Source organism: Pongo pygmaeus, chromosome 19 (assembly GCF_028885625.2).
Source record: "Pongo pygmaeus isolate AG05252 chromosome 19, NHGRI_mPonPyg2-v2.0_pri, whole genome shotgun sequence".
Classification (NCBI taxonomy): Eukaryota; Metazoa; Chordata; class Mammalia; order Primates; family Hominidae; genus Pongo; species Pongo pygmaeus.
This window is the reverse complement of record NC_072392.2, coordinates 55,953,877-55,972,596: the sequence shown is the minus strand read 5'-3', so window position 1 is coordinate 55,972,596 and position 18,720 is coordinate 55,953,877. Positions and strand designations below refer to the sequence as shown.

Sequence of the window (18,720 nt, the reverse complement as noted above, 5' to 3'; positions counted from 1 at the left end):
CAAAAAACCAAACACCGCATATTCTCACTCATAGGTGGGAATTGAACAATGAGAACACATGGACACAGGAAGGGAACATCACACTTCGGGGACTGGTGTGGGGTGGGGGGAGGGGGGAGGGGTAGCATTGGGAGATATACCTAATGCTAGATGACAAGTTGGTGGGTGCAGCGCACCAGCATGGCACATGTATACATATGTAACTTACCTGCACATTGCGCACATGTACCATAAAACCTAAAGTATAATAATAATAATAATAATAATAATAATAATAATAATAAAAGAAAAAAAAAAAAACTACAGCAAAGACTGGAAAAGGAACAGGTAAAAGAAGTCTATATGGTTTCATTCTACATTTCGTGTTAAGTGGTACACACAGGCCGGGTGCGGTGGTTCACGCCTGTTATTCCAACACTTTGGATAGCCAACGCGGGAAGATCACTCGAGGTCAGGAGTTTCAGACCAGCCTGGCCAATATAGCGAAACCATGTCTCTACTAAAAATACAAAAATTAGTTGAGTGTGCTGGTATATGCCTGTAGTCCCAGCCACTCAGGAGGCTGAGGCAGAAGGACTGCTTGAACCCCGGAGGTGGAGGTTGCAGTGAGCCGAGATAGTGCCACTGCAGTCCAGCCTGGGCGACACAGCGAGACTCCATCTCGAAAAACAGAAAAAGAAAATTATAATCCCCACAGCAACCACTATATAGATAAATATAAATATATATATAGGAAGAGATATAGCCAAAAAGGCAATTTAAGGCAATTGAATATAATTAATTAAATTTAAATGCAATACTAACTAGTTGCATTGTTAAACTGATTAAAATACAGCACTAAAAAATCATCACAAAAAGAATAGAAGAGAAATAAGAAATAAGAGGGAAAATCAATGTTAAGAACAAACAGAAGACTTCTACTTCTGTCCAAGATAGACTAAGATAGTCAAGAGAAAGTCACGAGGGAAACTGGAAAATGTCTTGAAACGAATGGCAACAAATATGAAATTTATCAAAACTTGAGATGTAGGCTGGGGACAGTGGCTCACGCCTGTTAATCGCTTGAGCTCAGGAATTCGAGACCAGCCTCGTCAGCAAGGTGAAACCCTGTCTCTACAACAAATACAAAAACATTAGCCGGATAAGGAGGCATGCATCCGAAGTCCCAGCTACTTGAGGGGCTGAGGTAGGAGGATCGCTTGAACCCAGGAGATCGAGGCTTCAGTGAACCGAGATCACACCACTGCCCTCCAGCCTGGGTGACAAACTGAGACCCTGTCCCAAAACAACAACAATGGCAAAAACAAAAACAAAAACAAAAACAAAATACAACTTGTGGGATTCAATAAAAGCAATAGAGAGGAACTTACAGCATATATATTTTCATTAGAAAAGAATATCTAAGGCCGGGCGCAGTGGCTCACGCCTGTAATCCCAGAACATTGGGAGGCCGAGGCGGGCAGATCACGAGGTCAGGAGATCCAGACCATCCTGGCTAACATGGTGAAACCCTGTCTCTACTAAAAATACAAAAAATTAGCCGGGCGAGGTGGCGGGCGCCTGTAGTCTCAGCTACGTGGGAGGGAGGCTGAGGCAGGAGAATGGCTTGAACCCGGGAGGCAGAGCTTGCAGTGAGCCGAGATCGTGCCACTGCACTCCAGCCTGGGCAACAGCGAGACTCCATCTCGAGAAAAAGAAAAAAAAAGAATACCTAAAATAAAAGACCTAAGATTCTACCTTCATAAGTTAGAAAAGAAGAGGGAAATATAACACATAGTAAATGGTAGGAAGGAAATAAGAAAGAGCAGAAGTCTAACACAATAGAAAACAGGGAGATGGCATAAAAAATTAACAAAGCCCCAAACTGTCTTTAAAAAGGTCAGCGAAACTGAATAATTCTATTTGGACTGGTCAAAAAAATAAAAATAAAAACAAAGAAAAAACCAGAACACAAATCACCAACATCTGGCCGGGTGTGGTGGCTCACGCCTGTAATCCCAACACTTTGGGAGGCTGCAGTGGGTGGATCACCTGAGGTCAGGAGTTCACGACCAGCCTGGCCAACATGGTGAAACCCCGTCTCTACTAAAAATACAAAAAATTAGCCGGGCGTGGTGGCACGTGCCTGTAATCCCAGCTACTCAGGAGGCTGAGGCAGGAGAATCGCTTGAACCAGGGAGGCGGAGGTTGCAGTGAGCTGAGATCCCACCACTGCACTCCAGCCTGGGTAACAAGAGCAAGGCTCCATCTCAAAAAAAAAAAAAAAAAAAATCACCAACATCAAGAATAACAATGGGGTAATCACTACCAATGCTAGCAAATTTAACAATAATAATAATAAAATACTATTGGCGGCCGGGCGCGGTGGCTGGTGCCTGTAATCCCAGCACTCTGGGAGGCCAAGGCGGATGGATCACCTGTAGTCAGGAGTTCAAGACCAGACTGGCCAACATGGTGAGATCCCCTCTCTATTAAAAATAAAAAAATTAGCTGGGCATGGTTGTGCCTGCCTATAATCCCAGCTACTCAGGAGGCTGAGGCAGAGAATCACTTGAACCTGGGAGGTAGAGTCTGCAGTGAGCCGAGAGCATGTCACTGTACTCCAGCTTGGGTGACAGAGCAAGACTCCATCTCAAAAAAAAAAAAAAATAAATAAATAAATAAAATAAAAAATAAAAAATAAATAAATAAATGCTATTGGCAATGTTAGTCCAACAATTTCAGCAACTTATACAAAGTAGTCAAATTTCTTGGAAAAATAGAGCACACCAAAATTGACTTAAGTGTATACAAATAGGCCAGGCCCAAGGGCTCATGCCTGTAATCCCAACACTTTGGGAGGATGAGGCAGGAGGATAACTTGAGCCCAGATGTTCGAGACCAGCCTCAGCAACAAAGCAAGACTGCTTGTTTCTACAAAAAAATACAGAAAGAAAAAAATATTAGCCAGGCATGGTGTGCCTGTGGTCCCACCTATTCAGGAGGCTGAGGCAGGAGGATCACTTGAACCCAGGAGTTCGAAGCTATGACTACATCACTGCACTCTAGCCTGGGCAACAAAGTGATACACTGCTGTTAAAAAAAAAAAAAGAAAAAGAAAAAGAAAAAGAAAGAGAGAGAGAGGGAGGGAGGGAGGACAGAACAGAAAAAAGAAAAGAAAAAAGAAAAGAAAAGAGAAAAGAGGGAAAAAGGAATGTCCCTATCATTTTGCCAAAAAAAGAATTTATCAAAAATTTTCCCAGAAAAGTTTCAGTTTCTCACGAAGTTCTATATAGAATTCAAAGAAAAATAACATCAAATTTACACAAACTGTTTCATTTTAAGTGACTAGCATAATGCTCAACAAACATCTGACAAAACCACTATAATTCTTAAAGAAACAGAATGAAAGTACATGACAAAAATCAAATATATGTCAGGAGATGGACAAGTGAATTTACAGTATCCTAAGCGATTCAGAGGATTCAGAAAGAGGAAAAAACACAAAGTAACATTAACTTTTTAAAAAGCTAATAGGATAGAATGGAACGAGTGGAACAAACCAGAATAGGAAAGACAAATACAAAACATTTAATAAGATGGAAGGTTTACACCAGGTGCAGCGGCTCATTCCTGTAATCCCAACACTCAAAGCTGAGGCAGGAAGATCACTTGAGCCCAGGACTACAAAGCTGCAGTGAGCTAGGATCCTGCTACTTGCACTCCAGCCTGAACAACAGAATGAAAACCTGTCACTTAAAAAAAAAACAAAACTTTGGAATAGTGAAGGCCTCTCTAAGTAATAACTCAAAATACGGATGTCATGAAAGATTAATAAATTGAACAAAATTAAAATCAAAAACTCATGCATGGTAAACATTTTTTTTTAAAAAGCACAATATAAATAAAGGCTAATCAGCTGGGCAAAAATCAGTCCAACTCATATCAAAACAGCATAATAATATATGAGGGGCTCCTTATGAATGCTCCAACACATCAAACTAAAAAGATCAACAACTGTGGCTGGGGACGGTGGCTCACGCCTGTAGTCCCACAACTTTGGGAGGCCCAGGTGGGTGGATCCCGTCTCTACCAAAAATTAAAAAATCAGCTGGGCATGGTGGCTTGCGCCTATAATCCCAGCTATTTGGGTGAGTGAGGCAGGAGAGTCCCTTGAACGGGGGAGGCAGAGGCTGCAGTGAGCCAAGATCAAGCCACTGCACTCCAGCCTACGTGACAAAGGGAGACCCTGTCTCAAAAAAAAAAAAAAGAAAAAAAGAAAAAGATCAACAACCAAGTCAAAAAGCAGACCACAGAAGAGAAAAAAACAAATTGCTCTTCAAACTATAAAAAGATGTCAACTTCACTAATATTAACAGAAATGCAAAACGACTGCTTGGATATACAAACTTTCATCTGTTAGATTAGCAAAGGTATAAAGAACAGCTGTTTTATTCATATATTGGTAAAACTGGGAACATATATGGGTAAAACTACAGGGAGAATAATTTGGGACTAACTATCAAAATTAATTGCAAAACTCCTTTGACCCAATGTTTCCAAATCCTATAGATATACCTGTATACAAGCAAAATGACATATACACAAGAGTTAGTCATCGAAGTAGAACATCAGAAAGCACATCAACAACTGATTGATTAGATAACATGGTTAAAAAGGAAAAAAAAAGCTCTATACTGATAACAGGATAAATTGTTCATGCCGGGTATGGTGGCTCACGCCTATAATCTCGGCACTTTGGAAGGCCGAGGCAGTAGGATCATTTGAGGTCAGGAGTTCAACACCAGCTTGGCCAACATCATGAAACCCCATCTCTACTAAAAATATAAAAATTAGCTGGACATGGTGGCGCATACCTGTAATCCCAGCAGCTTGGGAGGCTGAGGCAGGAGAATCACTTGAGCCCGGAAGGTGGAGGTTACAGTAAGGGGAGACTGCACCACTGCACTCCAGCCTGGGCGAATGAGCGAAGCTTCAAAAAAAAGAAAACTGAAGAAAAAAGAAAAGCAAAGTCTCAAAAAAAAAAAAAAAAGAAAAAAAGAAGATAAATTGTTCGGTGAAATCAATTAAGATGCAGAAGAGTATATAGTATTAACCCATTTGTATAAAGATGGAGGGAGTAAATAAGTCTTTGTCTATTCACATTTGAATATGCAAAAGAAACCTAGAAAGATATGCAAGAGACTAATAATTACATGGTAGCAGGAAAGCTGTTGAGAAACTGGGCAGACGGGGAAGAGGAGTAACAGGAAGGGTTTTCAATATATTTTTAAATTTTGTACAATCTGACTGTATAACATAGTCTGAAGATTAAACTGTAAAATATATATAGCTAGCCAAAATTATTGTATTTTTCCCATTTATTTATTCACAACATTACTCTAGTCTATGCCAAAACTACTTTAGAGGTGGCTACCCAAAATGGAGAAGAGTATAGTAATAATAGCTAAACCTCTACTTCTTTTAGCTGCCTCATCTTATATGCCATGGCTTAATAAAACTCACGTCTACACATTTCAGAATAGTACTGAGCTACATGTAGAAAAATATCATTTCTCCCACAAAGATAACTAAAAGTGGAGAAGAAAATGAGTAATACACAAGGGTCCATAGGAAAGCATACCAAAATGTGATACAGAAGTCAGCATTTCTTTTTTTTTTGAGACAGGGTGTCACTCTCACCCATCCCAGGGACTGAAGTACAGTGGTGTGACCATGGCTCACTGCAGCCTCGACCTCCCAGGCTCAAGCCATCCTCCTGGCTCAGCTTCCCAAGTAGCTGGAACTACAGGCACGTGCCACCATGTGTAACTAAGTCTTTTTATTTTTATTTTTTATATTTACTTTTGCAGAGACCAAGGTCCCCCTATGTTGCCCAGGCTGGTCTCAGACTCCTATGCTCCAGTGAGCCTCCTACCTTGGCCTCTCAAAGAGCTGGGATTACAGGTGTCGGGCAGCACACCCAGCCTAAAAGTCAACATTTCTTTATATTCAAGCAACAAAGATCCTCAGAGTTAAATGAAATTAACATTCACTAGAAACATCATCGGTCTAGAGATATACAAAACAGAAAGAAAGAATCTAAATCAACAGATTTTAGGTCTTACAACAACAACAACAAAATGTGGCTCAGTTTTCAAAAAAAAATTCCTAACACAAGAAACTATATCCATTTAACAAAATACACTTTCTTTTTTTTTTTTTGAGACAGTCTCCTTCTGTCATGCAGGCTAATGGGAAAAGGTGCAATCTCAGCTCACTGCAACCTCCGCCCCCCGAGTTCAAGTGATTCTCCTGCCTCAGACTCCCAAGTAGCTGGGACTCCCAAGAGCCTGGGAGGTCGAGGCTGCAGTGAGCCATGGTCACACCACTGTACTTCAGTCCCTGGGACAGGTGAGAGTGGGACCCTGTCCCCCCCCCAAAAAAAAAAAAAAAAAGAAATGCTGACTTCTGTATCACATTTTGGTATGCTTTCCTATGGACCCTTGTGTATTACTCATTGTCTTCTCCACTTTTAGTTATCTTTGTGAGAGAAATCATATTTTTCTACATGTAGCTCAGTACTATTCTGAAATGTGTAGACGTGAGTTTTATTAAGCCATGGCATATAAGATGAGGCAGCTAAAAGAAGTAGAGGTTTAGCTATTATTGCTATACTCTTCTCCATTTTGGGTAGCCACCTCTAAAGTAGTTTTGGCATAGACTAGAGTAATGTTGTGAATAAATAAATGGGAAAAATACAATGATTTTGGCTAGCTATATATATTTTACAGTTTAATCTTCAGACTATGTTATACAGTCAGATTTGTACAAAATTTAAAAATATATTGAAAACCCTTCCTGTTACTCCTCTTCCCCGTCTGCCCAGTTTCTCAACAGCTTTCCTGCTACCATGTAATTATTAGTCTCTTGCATATCTTTCTAGGTTTCTTTTGCATATTCAAATGTGAATAGACAAAGACTTATTTACTCCCTCCATCTTTATACAAATGGGTTAATACTATATACTCTTCTGCATCTTAATTGATTTCACCAATTTATCTTCTTTTTTTCTTGAGACTTTGCTTTTCTTTTTTCTTCAATTTTCTTTCTTTTGAAGCTTTGCTCATTCGCCCAGGCTGGAGTGCAGTGGTGCAGTCTCCCCTTACTGTAACCTCCACCTTCCGGGCTCAAGTGATTCTCCTGCCTCAGCCTCCCAAGCTGTGGGGATTACAGGTATGCACCACCATGCCCAGCTAATTTTTATATTTTTAGTAGAGATGGGGTTTCAAGATGTTGGCCAAGCTGGTGTTGAACTCCTGACCTCAAATGATCCTACTGCCTCGGCCTTCCAAAGTGCTGAGATTATAAGCATTCAGCACCACGCTTGGCTAATTTTTCTATTTTTAGTGGAAACCAGGTTTCACTATGTTGGCCAGGCTGGTCTCGAACTCCTGACCTCAGGTGATCCACCTCCCTCTGCCTCCCAAAGTGCTGGGATTACAGGTGTGAGCTGCCTCGCCCAGCCAAAAAAATAAGAATTTTAATTAGAAGTATGTATTTATTTAATCATTCTGCATAAAATAGCCAATGCTTAAGTTCGTCCACACAGCAGAAAAATTGTGGGTCAATACAATAAGGATTCATAAATTATAGCCACTACTGTTAAAAATGAGTAGAAAATGCTGTTTAATTTGATGAAATAAAATAAACTACCAGATATCTGAAAATACTCCACCGCCCCAGTTTTCAATAAAAATGTTCTCAAGAAATCTCTGCACTTACCCCCATTATCTGTTCTTTTTAAAGCTCCATCCTTATGGGGACAAAGTTCACATCTTTATAAAAAAAAAAAGAAACGTAATGACGAAATATTTCAGATTATCAAAAATGTAATATCTTCCCTGCAACTTCAAAACTACTGAAAATGTGAGAGCAGCATTTGTACTAGTTGCCCCCCAAGAGTATTTAGGAACATTCTTCACAAACAGCTGTTCTCGACGACATGTGATCTTCAGAGAACAAGTAATTTTTTTAAAGTACATTTTAACTTTTAAACTCCTGCCACAGGCCAGGCGCAGTGGCTCATGCCTGTAATCCCAGAACTTTGGGAGGCCAAGGTGGGCGGATTACCTGAAGTTGGGAGTTTGAGACCAGCCTGACCAACATGGAGAAACCCTGACTCTACTAAAAATAAAAAATTAGCCAGGCGTGGCGGCGCATGCCTGTAATCCTAGCTACTGGGGAGGCTGAGGCAGAAGAATTGCTTGAACCCGGGAGGCGGAGGCTGCGGTGAGCCAAGATCGCGCCATTGCACTCCAGTCTGGACAACAAGAGCGAAATTCCATCTAAAAGAAGCAAAACAAAACAAAAAAAATCCTGCCACAATTTTTTAAATCCTACATTAATAAAAACACAAAGATGCTGGGATTATTTACCTGGGGAGCAGGAGAAAAAACAAAAAAGTCCTCTCAACACAGGAATGGGGCAAGGCTTTTAACATCTGCCTGTTACCTGTTTACTTCCTGTCTTATGGTCGGCTAGGATGACTGCAGTCAAGTAGGTCTGGTTTCTCTTAAAGAGCCAAACTCAAGAATTTACAATTTGAATTTAAGTGGCAAGAAATGATCTCATGCATGCTGATTTCCCTTCTGAAAGGAATTAGGCTAATCAGCTATTATTATTCAAACACAATGGTACTCAAAATTTATTGTGGATTCCTCTCCCTCCCATCCTCAGAATTCAAAAGCAAAAATAAATGTAGAGCCAGTACTACCATCTCTTATGAAACACAGTAAGTTTCAATGGCATTGTCTTACTATGAAGAATATGTTCCTGAAAGTCGCACTTGAGTATTATTTATATCCCACTTTGTTTCCAAAAGAGGTTTTGCAGCATACGATATAGTAATATAGGCCGGGCACAGTGGATCACACCTGTATTCCCGGCACTTTGGGAGGCTGAGGTAGGCAGATTGCTTGAGCCCAGGGGTTCGAGACTAGCCTGGGCAACATGGCAAAATCCCACTTCTACAAAAAAAAAAAAAAAAAAATTAGTTGGGTGTGGTTGTGGCACACCTGTAGTCCCAGCTACTCAGCAGGCTGAGGTGGGCAGATCAATTGAGCCCAGAAGGTCAAGGCTGCAGTGAGCCATGATTGCACCATTGTACTCCAGCCTAGGTGACAGAGTGGACCCTATCTCGAAAAAACAAAAACAAATGTGTGTGTGTGTGTGTGTGTGTGTATGTGTGTGTGTGTGTATATACATATACACACACACACACATACACACACACACACACACATACTATATATACACACACTATATATACTCACCCTACATATAAATATATATACACTTACATACATATATAAATTACAACAAAAAATTAGAGTAGAAAATTAAGTTGAAATAGTTTCAAAAGTACAGAAGGCATAAGCCATAAAAGCCTACTGAGGCTGGGTGCAGTGCCTCACACATATAATCGCAGCACTTTGGGAGACCAAAATGGAAGGACCACTTGAGGTCAGGAGTTCGACACCAGCCTAAGCAACAAAGTGAGACCTCATCTCTACAAAAAATAATTTTTTAAAAAAATAGAGCCTATTTGCTGGGTGCGGTGGCTCATGCCTGTAATCCCAGCACTTTGGGAAGCCGAGGCGGGTGGATCACAAGGTCAAGAGATCGAGCCCATCCTGGCCAACATGGTGAAACCCCATCTCTATTAAAAATACAAAAAATTAGCTGGGCGTGGTGGCGCGTGCCTGTAGTCCCACCTACTTGGGAGGCTGAGGCAGGAGAATCCCTTGAAACCGGAAGGCAGAGGTTGCACTGAGTCTAGATCACGCCACTGCACTCCAGCCTGGGCAACAAGAGCGAGACTCCGTCTCAAAAAAAAAAACAAAAACAAAAAACAATTACGGAGCCTATTGACAAAGTTTGGATATTTGTGCCTCCAAATCTCGTGTAAAAATATAATCCCAATGTTGAAGGTGGAGCCTAGCAAAAGGTGTTTGGGTAATGGGGGCAGAACCCTCATGAATGTCTTGGTGTTTTCCTTGTGGTAATGAGTGAATTTCTTGCTGTTGTTAGTTCACGTGAGATCTGACTGGTAAAAACAGCCTGCCATCTAGCTCCCTTCTCTCACCATGTGACATTCCTGGTCCCTATGCCCACTCCCCCATGAGTAAAAGCTTCCTCAGCCCAAAGATGGTGGTGGTATGCTTGTACAGCCTACAGAACTGTGAACCAAATGAACCTCTTTTCTTTATATTAATAATCTACCCAGTTTCAGGTATGCCTTTATAGCAACACAAAACAGACTAATACCACTATATTTCTTGCCTTTCAGTATTTCACTCTCCTAATTTTCCTATTACCTCTTTGGCAGCACCTTTCTGATCACCCTATCAAACCTTTAAATGGTGAATTTCCTCAGGGCTCTGGCCTAAGATGTCATCTTTTTTTTTTTTTTTTTGAGACGGAGTCTCACTCTGTCGCCCAGGCTGGAGTGAAGTGGCGCCATCTCGGCTCACTGCAAGCTCCGCCTCCCGGGTTCAGGCCATTCTCCTGCCTCAGCCTCCCGAGTAGCTGGGACTACAGGCACCCGCCACCATACCCGGCTAATTTGTCGTGTTTTTAGTGGAGACGGGGTTTCACTGTGTTAGCCAGGATGGTCTCGATCTCCTGACCTCGTGATCCACCTGCCTCGGGCTCCCAAAGTGCTGGGATTACAGGCGTGAGCCACCGCGCCTGGCTAAGATGTCATCTTATTTCACGTGAAACACTAGGCAGTCTTATTCACTGTCCAAATTTCCATTACCAACTAAATTATAAAAATATAACAGTGACTCCCAAATTTTATCTATTTGTATTTGTCCTCAGGTTCAGGTATAAAACTCTATATGCCACATAAACACTTTATTTTATTTTATTTTGAGACGGAGTCTTGCTCTGTTGCCCAGGCTGGAGTGCAGTGGCTTGATCTCGGCTCACTGCAACCTCCAACACCGGGGATCAAGCAATTCTCCTGCCTCAGCCTCCCAAGGAGCTGGGATTACAGGTGTGTGCCACCACTTCCATCTAACTTTTTCGATTTTTAGTAGAGATGGGGTTTCGTCACGTTGCCCACGTTGGTCTCAAACTCCTGGCCTCAAGTGACTCACCCACCTCAGCCTCCTAAAGTGCTAGGATTACAGGCATGAGCCACCACACCCAGCCTACATAGACACTTGAAACGCTCCACAATTTATGACAAAACCTGCTCTTCCTGCTCTTTCCATATGTTGGTAATGATATTTTCAATGACACATTGCTCATGCAAGACATCTAGTATACATAATCTTTGACCACTTCATACCTTACTCCCTAACCTCACTTTTAATCCATAACTGTATTGTGCCCTTCCTCTTCCGAAATACTAGTGAGAGCTGCCTATCTCTCTCCATCTCCACTATCACCCCACTTAAAGCCAGCATCGCCTTTCATCAGGACCACTTCAGTCACCTCCTAAATGCAGCAGTCCCCCAGGTATCCATGGGAGAAACATTCTAAGAACCCCACTGAATGTCTGAAATGACAAATGGTACTGAGCACTTGATTCTGTTTTTTGCTATACATACATACCTATAAAAAAGTTTAATTTATAAATTAGGCATAGTAACAGATTAACAACAATAATAAAATACAACAGGTCAGATGTAGTGGCTCATGCCTGTAATCCCGGGACTTTAGGAGGCTGAGGTGGGCGGATCACCTGAGGTCAGGAGTTCGAGACCAGCCTGGCCAACATAGTGAAACCCCATCTCTACTAAAAATACAAAAAAATTAGCTGAATGTGGTGGCGCACACCTGCAGTCCCAGCTAAGCAGGAAGCTAAGGCACAAAAACCAATTGAACCCGGGAGGCTGCAGTGAGCCAAGATCGTGCCACTGCACTCCAGCCTGGGCGACACAGAGAGACTCCAACTCAAAAAAATTTTAAAAATTAAAAAAAAAATTTGAACAGTCTACTATAAAAAAGTTATGTGAATGTGGTCTCTCTCAAAATACAGTCCGCATAACAACAACCACATATACAATGGTGGTCCCATGAGATTAAATGGAACTGAAAAATTCCTATTGCCTAGTGATGTAATGATGTAACAGCCGTAGTAACATGACAGAGCAATTTTTAAAATAAATTTAGTGTACATTAAGTGCACAATGTTTATAAAGTCTATGGTAGTTGTAGCAGTCCATTCTCTCACTGCTATAAAACTACCCGAGACTGGGCAATTTATAAAGAAAAGAGGTTTAATTGACTCATGGTTCCACAAGGCGGAGAAGGGCCTCAGGAAACTGTCAATCACGGTGGGAGGGGAAGCAAGCACGTCTTACACGGCAGCGAGCAAGAGAAAGAGAATGTGTACGTAGGAAAAAACTGCCACTTTCAAAACCATCAGATCTCAAGAGAATTCATTCACTATCACAAGAACAGAATGGGGGAAACTGCCCCCATTATCCAGTCACCTCCCTCCTTCAACACATAGGGATTATAATTCCAGATGAGATTTGGGTGGGGATACACAGCCAAACGCTATCAGTAATGTACAATAATGTCCCAGGCTTTCACATTCACTCACCACTTACTAACTGACTCACCCAGAACAACTTCTAGTCCTGCAAGCTTCATTCATGGTAAAGCCCTATACAAGTGCATTTTTTTTTTAAATCTTTCATACCATTATTTTAGTTGTACTTTTCTATGTTTAAAAATACAAATACTTACCATTATGTTACGTTGCTTACAGGATTCAGTAATGAAATGTAAAAGTGTGCAGCCTAGGAGCAATAGGCTATACCATGTAGCCTAGGTATGTAGTAGGCTATACACTGTAGCTTTCTTTAAGAACATTCTAAGATGATTGTGCAACGACAAAATCATCTAATGAGATATTTCTAAGAACATACCTCCCTCCTGCATTACACAACACATGATTCTACCTCACTGTACTCTACTCACCTATTTTCAGAGGGGTTGACCATGGGTAACTAAAACCAAGGAAAGAAAAACCACACTTAATGGAAAATGGCTGTAGTCTCCAAATATTCACTCTCAACCAACTATCACCAATCTGCAGAATGAACCTTTCACAACACAACGAACTTCAGAAATGCAAATCCAAATATACCACTGCCCACTTGAAAACACTTCAATAGGCCGGGCATGGTGGCTCAAGCCTGTAGTCCCAGCACTTTGGGAGGCTGAGGCGGGCGGATCATGAAGTCAAGAGATTGAGACCATCGTGGCCAACATGGTGAAACCCCATCTGTACTAAAAATACAAAAATCATGTGGGTGTGGTGGTGAGCACCTGTAGTCCCAGCTACTTGGGAGACTGAGGCAGGAGAACTGCTTGAACCCGGGAGGCGAAGGTTGCGGTGAGCCAAGATCGCACCACTGCAGTCCAGCCTGGTGACAGAGCGAGACTCCATCTCAAAAACAAAAAACAAAACAAAACAAAACAAAACAAAACAAAACAAAAACACTTCAATAGTTTCCCTATATCATATAACCGTCTCTTATCTTCAAACCTTCTCTCCTTCCAACATTTCACTTTATGGGCAACGCTGGCTTTTTCTTCTTTCAATTCTATAAATTCTCCAGAGCTCATTCTCACTTCAAAGGCTTTTAACAGGTTGTTTTTGCTCTAAATGTAACATTATCATTCACTGTACCTTCTTTTGCAGCTGGATAACTTCTATGTATCCCGCAGGTCCTTGCTTAAAGTCACTTCATCAAAGACAATGTCTCTGAATCTCCAGACGAGGTTAGGTGCCATATGGTCATTTACCTATGCTTTCCTTCTTGGGATATATTACAATAACAATTAGCTATTTATGCAATTAAGTTAACTCCTCTGCTAGATTATAAGCCCCATTTCATGGCTGTAGCTACCCCTAACATCAGGCACAGACTCCAGGCACAATAACTCAAAAACTACATGATGAAGGGATAAAAGGAACAAAATCACAAACATCCCATTGCTGCTAGAACCAAAAAAAGAAAGAAAAAAAGAAATTTAAAAAAAGGTTTTAATTTTAAAAAATAGGCCAGGTGTGATGGCTCATGCCTGTATTTCCAGAACTCTGGGAGGCCAAGGCAGGCGGATGACATAAGGTCAGAAGTTCAAAACCAGCCTGGAGAACGTGGCGAAACCCCGTCACTACTAAAAACACAAAAATTAGGGCTGGCACAGTGGCTCATACCTGTAATCCCAACACTCTGGGAAGCCAAGGCAGACGGATCACAAGGTCAAGAGATCAAGACCATCCTGGCCAACATGGTGAAACCCCATCTCTAAAAAAAATACAAAAATTAGCTGGGCGTGGTGGCACATGCCTGTAGTCCCAGCTACTCGGGAGGCTGAGGCAGAAGAATCACTTGAATTTGGGAGGCGGAGGTTGCAGTGAGCTGAGATCCTGCCACTGCACTCCAGCCTGGTGACAGAGCAAGACTCCGTCTGAAAAACAAAAACAAAAACAAAAACAAAAAATTTAGCCAGGCCTGGTGGCAGACACCTGTAATCCCAGCTACTCAGGAGGCTGAGCCACGAGAATCACTTGAACCTGGGAGGCGGGGGTTGCAGTGAGCTGAGATCACGCCACTGCACTCCAGCCTGGGTGACAGAGAGAGACTCTGTCAAAAAAAAAAAAAAAAAAAGTGAAAATTCATGTTTATATAATTTCGATGACACTATAATCCTATTCTTTTGGACAGTAATTAAGCAATAAGAATCAAGAAAACATCTGATTTAATTACTTCACTTCTAGAGAGCCAAAGCAAATAATATAAGATATAGCATTTATAAGTTACCTTTGTGTCTTTTATATCATTTATATACTTTAACTTCAAGATATGAAAATATATGTACAAAAATATTTTATATAACCATTTATAACCATAAAACTTTTATAAAAGTCTGACCGGCTGCAATGGCTCTCACTTGTAATCCCAGCACTTTGGGAGGCCGAGGCAGGTGGATCACTTGAGGTTAGGAGTTCAAGACCAGCCTAGACAACATGGTGAAACCCCATCTCTACTTAAAAATACAAAAAATTAGCTGGACGAGATGGCGGGAGCCTGTAGTCCAGCTATTGGGGAGGCTGAGGTGGGAGGATCACATCAGCCCAGGAGGTCAAGGCTACAGTGAGCTGAGGTCACACCACAGAACTCCAGCCTGGGTGACAGAGTAAGATCTCATCTCAAAAAAAGAAAAGTCTGTCCGGGCATGGTGGCTCACGCCTGTAATCCCAGCACTTTGGGAGGCTGAGGCGGGCGGATAGGGAGGTCAGGAGATCGAGATCATCCTGACCGACATGGTGAAACCCCGTTTCTACTAAAAATACAAAAAATTAGCTGGGCGTGGTGGCAGGCGCCTGTAGTCCCAGCTACTTGGGAGGCTGAGGCAGGAGAATGGTGTGAACCCAGGAGGCAGAGCTTGCAGTGAGCCGAGATCATGCCACTGCACTCCAACATAGGCAACAGAGCAAGACTCTGTCTCAAAAAAAAAAAAGTCTAACTGCATAACAATGTGGTAACTAATACACTACTTACAAAGATTTTAACCAAGTTAAAAAAATAATTCACTGGGCCGGGCGCGGTGGCTGACGCCTGTAATCCCAGCACTTTGGGAGGCCGAGGCAGGTGGATCACGAGGTCAGGTGATAGACAACATCCTGGCTAACACGGTGAAATCCCATCTCTACTAAAAATACAAAAAATTTGCCGGGCATGGAGGCAGGCGCCTGCAGTCCCAGCTACTCGGGAGGCTGAGGCAGGAGGATGGCATGAACCCAGGGGGCGGAGGTTGCAGTGAGCTGAGACCGTACCACTGCACTCCAGCCTGGGCGACACAGCAAGACTCCATCTCAAAAAAAAAAAAAAATTCACTGAACATTAAAAGAAAATACACAAAATAGGTTGGGCACAGTGGCTCATGCCTGTAATTCTAGCACTTTGGGAAGCCGAGACAGGCAGATCATGAGGTCAGGAGTTCGAGAACAGCCTGGCCAACATAGTGAAACTCCATCTCTGCTAAAAACACAAAAAAAATTAGCCAGGCGTGGTGGTGTGTGCCTGTAATCCCAGCTACTTGGGAGGCTGAGGCAGGAGAATCGTGTGAAGCCAGGAGGCGGAGATTTCAGTGAGCCAAGATGGCGCCATTGCATTCCAGCCCAGGCGACAGTGCAAGACTCCATCTCAAAAAAAAAAAAAAAAAAAAAAAAAAAAACTACACAAAATATATTAATAGGACTGTGGTAAGGATGGTAAGATTATAAGTGATTTCTTTCCTCTATTCCAAACTATACCATTTCTTTTATAATGTGAAGTGTTTTTTTTGCTTTGTTTTTGTTTTTTGAGATGAAGTCTCACTCTGTCACCTAGGCTGGAGTGTAGTGGTGCAATCTTGGCTCACTGCAACCTCCACTTCCCGGGTTCAAGCGATTGTCCTGCCTCAGCCTCCCGAGTAGCTGGGGTTACAGGTGCATACCACCACATCTGGCTAATTTTTGTATTTTTAGTAGAGACAAGGTTTCACTATGTTAGTCAGGTTAGTCTCGAACTCCTGACCTCGTGATCTGCCCATCTAGGCCTCCCAAAGTGCTGGGATTACAGGCGTGAGCCACCGCGCCCGGTCCATAATGTGAAGCTTTAGAGAAAAATGTCGCTAAATGCTAATCAAATCTGCCCACTGAAGATAAACCTCTAATAAATAAAACAGGATGTCTCAGCAACAAAAAAAAATAAAAAAAGAAAGAAACTATAAGCCGAGCATAGTAGCACCAGTCTGCAGTCCCAAATACTCAGAAAGCTGAGGCAAGAGGATCACTTGTGCCTGGGAGTTTGAGGCTGCAGTAATATAATCGCACCACTGCACTCCAGCCTGGGCAAAAGAGCAAGACTCGGTCTCAAATTAAAAAAAAAAAAAAAAACAAAACAGGAAGAAAGATTTTTTTAAATACTAAAAATACAACATGTGAAGTGAAAATTTCACTAGGCAAGCTTCACAACAACAAATCTGAGATGACAAAAGAGTCAGTGAACTCGAAGCTACATCAATAGATAGACTCTAATCTGAGGCCAGGCGCAGTGGCTCACACCTGTAATCCCAGCACTTTGGGAGGCCAAGATGGGTGGATCACCTGAGGTCAGGAGTTCGAGACCAGCCTGACCAACATGGAGAAACCCCTTCTCTACTAAAAAATACAAAATTAGCCGGGTGTGGTGGCACACGCCTGTAGTCCCAGCTACTCAGGAGGCTGAGGCAGGAGAATCGCTTGAACCCAGGAGGTGGAGGTTGCGGTGAGCCGAGATCGCACCATTGCACTCCAGCCTGGGCAACAAGAGTGAAACTCTGTCTCAAAACAAAAAACAAAAAACAAAAAAATCTAATCTGAAAGAGAAAATAGAGGTTAAACAAACAAACAAACAAACAAAAAACAGGGCTTCAGGGACCTACAGGACAGTACCAAAAGGTCTTACATGCATAACCAAAGGCCTAAAAAAGAAGACAGAAAGAATATGAGGCAGGAAAGAAAATTTTGAAGAAATGATGGCTGAAAATTTCTTCAATTTGAAAAAAGACAAATTCACAGATTCAAGAATCTCAGCAAACCTCAAATAGTCAAATGCCTTGCTAAAAAGCAAACATAGAGGGAAAACTCTTGAAGCACCAAAAGAAAATGTCACATTACACAGACGGAATAGTGACTGGATAAATGGCAGATTTCTCATCATAAAATATGGAAGCCAAAAGAAAATAAACGAAAATACTTAAATTGCTAAAAGATAAAGCACTGTCAACACAGAATTCTATATCCAACCACGATGCCCTTCAAAAACAAAGGTGAAATAGATACTTTCAGATAAAAGAAAGCAAACACAATTTATCAACAAAATATACACCCTGCAAGAAAGGCTAAAGAAATTCTTCAGAATTAAGAGAAATGATGCTAGAAAATGCAAATCTTCAGAAGACAAAGAAGACTACCATAAATGGTAAATATCTGGGTAAACTTAGACGACTTTTAGCTCTTAAGTTCTTAACATTACATGATTATTGAAAGCCAAAATTATATTGTTGTTTTCTGGGGCTTATAGTATTTCCAACACACATGACAATAGCATAATTGACAACAAACAGAGGTGATATAAAAGAACAACTTACAAGCTTTGTATACTTTATGACTTGTACAATATTAGCCATAAGTGGTAATACTATAAAAACAGACTGAAAAGAGTAAAGGAATGTATTTAAATTGCTAGAGAAATGTGCCAAATAATTAAGTTGAAACCCTTCCTGATATTATATTAAAAAATTAATTCAAAAGTGAATCGCCGATCTAAATGTAAGAGCTAAAACTGTAACACTTTAGAAAAAAACATAGGAGGTAAGTCATTAGGACTTCATTGAACAACAGTTTTTAGGCATAACACTAAAAGCAGAGTCAACAAAAGAAAAAATAACGAGAATTTAGCAAACCTACAGACTTTTTTGCTCAAACAAAACCATCAGGAAAGTAAAAGGATGGAAGAAATATTTACAAGTCGCATGTCTGATAAGTAGTTTGTATCCAGAATACAGAGCTCTTCCACTCGAAAATAAAAAGCTATACAGCCCACTTAAAAATTGAACAAAGGATCTAAATAGACACTTCTGTAGAGAAAATATATAAATGACCAATAAGCACATGAAAAC

General features: G+C 41.3%; 1 protein-coding gene and 1 long non-coding RNA gene across 2 annotated transcripts in view; both read right to left on the bottom strand.

Annotated features, from left to right (window-relative positions):
- LOC129017007 (gametogenetin-binding protein 2-like) overlaps positions 1-18,720 on the bottom strand; it is a 114,288-nt gene that overhangs the window by 39,451 nt on the left and 56,117 nt on the right. The window lies entirely within an intron of this gene.
- LOC134738642 (uncharacterized) lies at positions 4,904-17,373 on the bottom strand. The gene is made up of 3 exons (XR_010124535.1): positions 13,697-17,373; positions 7,765-7,817; positions 4,904-4,989 (listed from the first exon to the last, which is right to left on the bottom strand). It is a non-coding gene; the product is annotated as an uncharacterized LOC134738642 (long non-coding RNA).